The sequence below is a fragment of the Pteronotus mesoamericanus genome, unplaced genomic scaffold (assembly GCF_021234165.1).
Source record: "Pteronotus mesoamericanus isolate MK-2021 breed Mesoamerican mustached bat unplaced genomic scaffold, CSHL_Meso_final contig_502, whole genome shotgun sequence".
Taxonomy (NCBI): domain Eukaryota; kingdom Metazoa; phylum Chordata; class Mammalia; order Chiroptera; family Mormoopidae; genus Pteronotus; species Pteronotus mesoamericanus.
Genome location: NW_026555187.1, coordinates 2,025,095 through 2,031,094, shown reverse-complemented (window position 1 = coordinate 2,031,094; position 6,000 = coordinate 2,025,095).

Sequence of the window (6,000 nt, the reverse complement as noted above, 5' to 3'; positions counted from 1 at the left end):
GAAATAGCCCCCGGGGGAAATTTCTGAGCACCTGCTATGTATCAGGTGCTTCAGACACGAGCCCTATAAAATCTGATGAAATGGTCACATTGCCTCCAATTCACGATTCTGTTCTCATTAGCAGTCCCTCCCCACCCCCTTCCCCCAGCCCCTGGAAATCATTAATCTACTTTCCGTCTTTATGAATTTACCTATTCTGGACACTTTAGCATATAAATGATATCATACAATATTTGTATTGTAGTTTGGCTACCGTGAATAGTGCTGCTATGAACAGGTCTGTACAAATTTTTGTTTCAACACCTGTTTCTGTTCTCTTGGGTGTATACATTCCAAGGAGTGGAATTGCTGGGTCATGTAGTAATTTTATGTTTAACGTGTTGAGAAACCACCAAACTTTCTCTTCCCAGTTTTATTTTTCATTATGAAATATTTCAGGCATACAAAAAAGCATCAATAATAAAATAACAAATGCCTACCTCCCCAGCACCACTGAAAGAAACACTCCTAAGAGAATTATTTAAAGAAACCAAACAGAAATTCTGGGTCTGTAAGGTACAATAACTGAAATGGAAAACTCACTAGAGGGGTTCAACAGATTTGATCAGGCAGAAGAAAGAATCAGCAAACCTGAATATAGGATAATCGAAATTATCAGGTCTGAAGACCAGAAAGAAAAACAAATGAAGAAAAGTTAACTGAGTCCAAAGGGCCGAGGGGGCACCATCCAGAGGACCAACATATACATTATGGGAGTCGCGGAGGAGGGGGGAGAGACAGAAAAAGGGGCAGAAAGAATATTTGAAAATGAATGGCCAAAAACTTTCCAAATTTGACAATAGGTATAAATTTATACATCTAAGAAGACCAATGAACTCCATATAGAATGTATTCAAGGAGACCCATACTGAGCCATACTGCAATCAAACTGTTGACAGCCAAAGAGAAAGAGCAAAACTTGAAAACAGCACAAGAAAGCTACTGGTCATGTACAAAGGATCCTCAATGAGATTAACAGTCTATTTTGCACCAGAAACCTTGGGACCCAGAAGGCAGTGGGATGACATATTTAAAGTACTGAAAGAAAAAACTGTTGACCAGTAATTCTGTATCCAGCAACACTGTTTTTTAAAAATAAGAAAGAAATCAAGACATCTTCAGATAAATCAAAGCTGAGGGAGTTTGTTACCATTATATCTGCCCTAGAAGAAGTGCTCAAGGGAGTCCTGCAGATTGAAATAAAAGGACACTAGACAGTAACTCAAAGCTGTGTACATATGTAAATATCTATGCACCAAACAACAGAGCCCAAAATTATAGGAAGCAGGCATTGACAGAGTTGAAGAGAGAAATAAATAGAGTTCCGCAGAAGTAATGCTTGTTTGAGTGTGGCTTGTAAGTGTAATAATGTGGGTGTAATAATTTATAGCTTTAATTTGAACATGTCACCTAAAATATCATATGATGTGTTTGAGTGTGATATTGTTATGTTACAGAATTACATGCTTATGATTTTTTAATAAAAGAGTTTGTAATAAATAAGGGGCGTTATTTGTGCTGAAACCTGTAGTTCTACAATAGGTGTTGGAGACACCAATACTCGATTTTAATAATGGATGGGACATCTAGACAGAACATTAAGGATATAGAGGACTGAACTACACTATAAACAGCTATACCAAGTAGACATCTATAGAACATTCCATGTGACAACAGCAAAATACACACATTGCTATTAAGTATTCATGAAACATCTTCCAGTATAAACTATATGGTAGGGGGGGGAAAACCTCAATACATTTTAAAAGATTGAAATTTCACAAGGAATCCTCTCCAAGTACAGTAGAATAAAGCTAAAAATTAATAACAAAAGAAAAACTGAAATGTTCTTAAATATGCGGATATTAAACAACACACTGAAACACTGGGTAAAATCACAAAGGAAATTAGAAAATACATAGAGCCCTGGCCGGTGTGGCTCAGTGGATTGAACGCCAGCCTGAGAATCGAAAGGTTGCTGGTTCAATTCCCAGTCAGGTCACAAGCTTGGGTTGCGGGCCATAGTTGGGGGCATGTGAGAGGTATCCACACATTGATGTTTCTCTCCCTTTTTTTCCCTCTCTCCCATCCCCTCTCTCTAAAAATAAATAAACTCCTGAAAAAATAGAAAGAAAATACTTAGAGATCAATGGAAAAACAACACATTAAAAGTTATGGACGCAGCAAAGACAGTGCTCATAGGGAATCTGATAGTGTCACTGGCTACATTGAAATACACTTCCATGGAGGAGAAAAAAAAGAGTAAACTAAAATCAAAGGTAGTAGAAGTAAGGAAATAATAAAAATTAGAGAAAAGATCAATAAAATAGAGATTAGAGAAAATACAATCATTGGAATCAAATTCTAGCATCCACCTGGCACCTCAGAGTGTGACTTTTAAGAGGGTCTTGGCAGATAGAATTCGTTATGTTAAGATGAGGTCACCCTGGAGTCGGATGGGTCCTAAATCCCAAGACTGGTGTCCTTAAAAGGCCGCATAAAGACAGAGGCAGAGACTGGAGTGGTGCAGCCCCAAACCGAGGGACACCAAGGATCGCTGGAAGCCGGGAGAGAGGCCTGGACCGCAGTCTCCCTCATGGCCTCCCCCGCTGCTGACACTTTGATTTGGGACTTCTGGCCTGCAGGGCTGCTGCTTTAAGACACCCAGTTCATGGTCATTGCTATGGCAGCTCAGGAAACAATGTCACCTGTCCATTTTTCAGTCAGTTTTCTCCTCCTTCCTTCCTTCTAGTGTGTCTGGAAGCCTTCGTATGTCCTAGAAGCTATGCCTTGGTTAGTTACATGCCTTGCACATATCTTCTGTCAAAGCTGTGACTGAGTCTAATCGTACTCCCCCCGCCCCCGACCATGTCCAATTATGCATTTTTTGCTTGTTAGGGGTGTGTTTTCATTTGCCTGGCAGCTGGAGCCGACTGGGATTCTCTTCCACGATGCTCCTGAGATGCCGTGACCTTCCTGCGTCCTGGGCTTGGGACGCTGTCAGGTCCCCCGCCAGCCCCCGCCCCTGCAGTGCTCTGTGGGGGAGGAGTGGGGACAGCTGAGGGTGAGTCAGCAGGGCCCGGACTGCTGGGGGTGGAAGTGGTCAGCTCAGCCCTTGGGACCCGCCGCCGTGCGTGTTCCTGGGGGTGAGGGCACCGGATATCTTGGGCCCGGCAGGAAGTAGGTCAGCTGAGGCAGCAGACTTTGGAACCCCACGTGGTCCTTGCCCGGAAAGCGTCCGCTGGGGTGTCCCCAGCCGCCCCCAGCCTCCGCACACCCTGCTCCAGCACCTGATTTGCACGCACTACTGTAACATTTCCGCTGACTGCAGTGTGCATTTATGAGGCGCCTGCTGTGCGCCCATGGACACACAGCCCGGCCAGCGGGGTGCGGCGGTCAGCTCCGGCCACAGAGGGGAACTAAGGCCCAGGGTCGGGCGGCTCTGTGCAGGAGTCTCACGTCACAGAGTCCGAGTCACCCAAAGTCCCAGAGCCTGCTTGTCTGGCTGGAGTTCTCTCTGCCCCTTGGTGTCGCCTCTCTCTCTCCCTGCATTTTCACTCAGTCTCTCAGCCCCACCCACCCCATCAACACCACATTGGTGAGGGAGGGGCCTGAGTCCACTCCACCCCTCAGGGGCTCTGGGACATGTCCGGGCAGGCCTGAGGCTGCCCTTGTAGAAACTGCTGGACTCCGGTGGCGAGCTGCCCGCGGGAAGGAGCCGGGGGAGGCAAGTTGCAGAAGGTGTGGGGAATGCACTGCTCTGGGATTTCTGGTGCGGTACTGCCCTCTTACCCCTACCTTGGCCTGTCACCCTCAAAACGTCCCCCTCTGGATGGAAAGAGGTCACATGTGAAACCCAACAAGCTCAGTGAAGGCCTGTGTGGTGGCCTCAGAAACTCAGAAACCAAAGTAGCCACACCGGATGGTCTTTAATTAAAACTTTCTAACTGAAAGCGAGTCACGGTGGGTAGTCCTGTCCTAGGTCAGAATCTTCCATGACGAGTCAGCTGTTACCTTAACGGAGCCCGTCTGTTGCCTTTTTGCAGCTATGATAACATACCTTTGGAATGTCAGGGCAATTTCCTTTTTTCTGGACCCTCAGAGCACAACCACCTCACCTGAGAGGAGACCACAAACCCCCTCGTGGCTGTTACTGTATTCGTTGTTGACAGCTACCCTGCACCCACCTACCATTTTACTTTCTAACCAACACCAGAGGTTCCCCCTCCCCGCTCTGCTTTCTCCCACCTCCCTAATCTATCGCCAGTGGATTTCATGTAACCCCTTTCACCTCCCCCTTTGATTGTAATGTATAAAAAGGTGCGAAACTGCCATTTTCTGGACCATTTTCTCAACCTGTTAAGGTTTTGCTTCCGTCAAGTGTCATCCGTTCGGCTCAAATACATTCATAAAAATTCTCTATGGGTTTGAATGTTCCTTATGTTGACACCCCAGACCTTGGGGTCTGAGGGATACGTAGGAGGTCCCCAGGTGTGAACAGGGGCGGGGCTTCCAGGCAGAGGAGACAGCCTGGGTCCGCAGAGATGCAGGAGCCGGAGCTCCAACACCCAGCAGAGGCATATGGTGTGCGAGGGGGCGAGGGGCCCAGGCAGGTCTCTGGCGTGGGGTGGAAGGGTGAGACTGGTGTCCCAGATCCTCGCCGTGGAGCAAGACTGAGAACGTCCTGGCCAACAGAGGGAAAGTGTTGAATGGGCCTAGGTATGGCCTCTCCAAGGCTTACCCTCCAAGAACTCTCCGCAAGAGCCTCGGACGCCTCAGCTGGCCGAGTCCGCCATGGCAGCTGGGCCGTCTGCCCTGTTCTCTCAGCCTGGGGTCCCCATCACAGCTCGATCCCTGGCTGCACGGAGTGCGTGGTGCAGCCACTAGGAGACCGTGTTCCAGAGGCCGGGTGAGGCTGTGGTTGGGGGAGGAGCCCGGCCCTCTGCGGCGTCTCCCACTCTGGGGAGACTCCTGCACCTCCTCCCTGTGCCCCCTGCGGCAGCAGGATGGTACATCCAGTGCTCACCCCTCTCCTCTTTGCTGCTGGAGTTGATTGCATACTTATTTTGCACTGCGCTGGGTGCAGAGGACACAGGGGGCCCCAGACAGACCTCAGCTGCCACAGAGCCAGTCAGTTACTACCCAGGATGTGATTGGGGGTGGGCATCCAGGCAACTGTGGGAGCCAGAGGAGGTACCTGGGCGGCTTTCTGGAGGAGAATATAATTACAATTGTGTTCATTAAGCAACTGCTACATGTCAGGCACCCAGTTAAGGACTATACAGGCAGAACCTCATTGAATTCTACAAAAGCTCCACGAATATGGGGAAACTGAGCCTCATGGTCCTTAGAATAACACACAAACCTCTCTCCCCAGGCCTTGAGGTCCTGTGCAGTTGCCTCTCCCACCCTCCCCCACATCCCCTGCACTGGGGTCGCCCACTCCTGCCTCGCGCAGCGCTGTCTCTTGGCCTGCAACAGGGGACACAGTTGGGCTTCTCCCAGGCAGAGGAGCCAAAGGGAGGCAGGGCAGGTTTTCAGAAATTGAGGAAAGGACCCCCTATCTGAAAAGGACACAGAGAATGCCACGGCCCCTCCCAGCGGCCACCAGAGCGACGAGCTGGCCCTCCCGGTGCCCCAGGGCCCAGGGCAGAGCAGCCTTGGGGACAAAATCACTGGCCACGGACACCCCCTCTCAGAGTGCGAAGCTGTGGGCCCCTGAGAAAATGTCCCTTCTCCCCTTGGGTTTCAAAGTTTGATTCTTCATGAGCCTCTGACCCTGTAGCATCCCTGCTTCTGCTGAGGACAGGCGTGGGGGAGTGGCCGGCCCCAGCTCAGAGCAGCCAGCCTGCGGGCGTGCTCCCGCGCGTGCTGGCCTCCCTGGGACAAAGGGCTTCAACCGGCAGAGCCTCAGTTTCCCCGGCTGTAAAAGGCGGACAGGGTGCCCCTGCACAGGGTGGC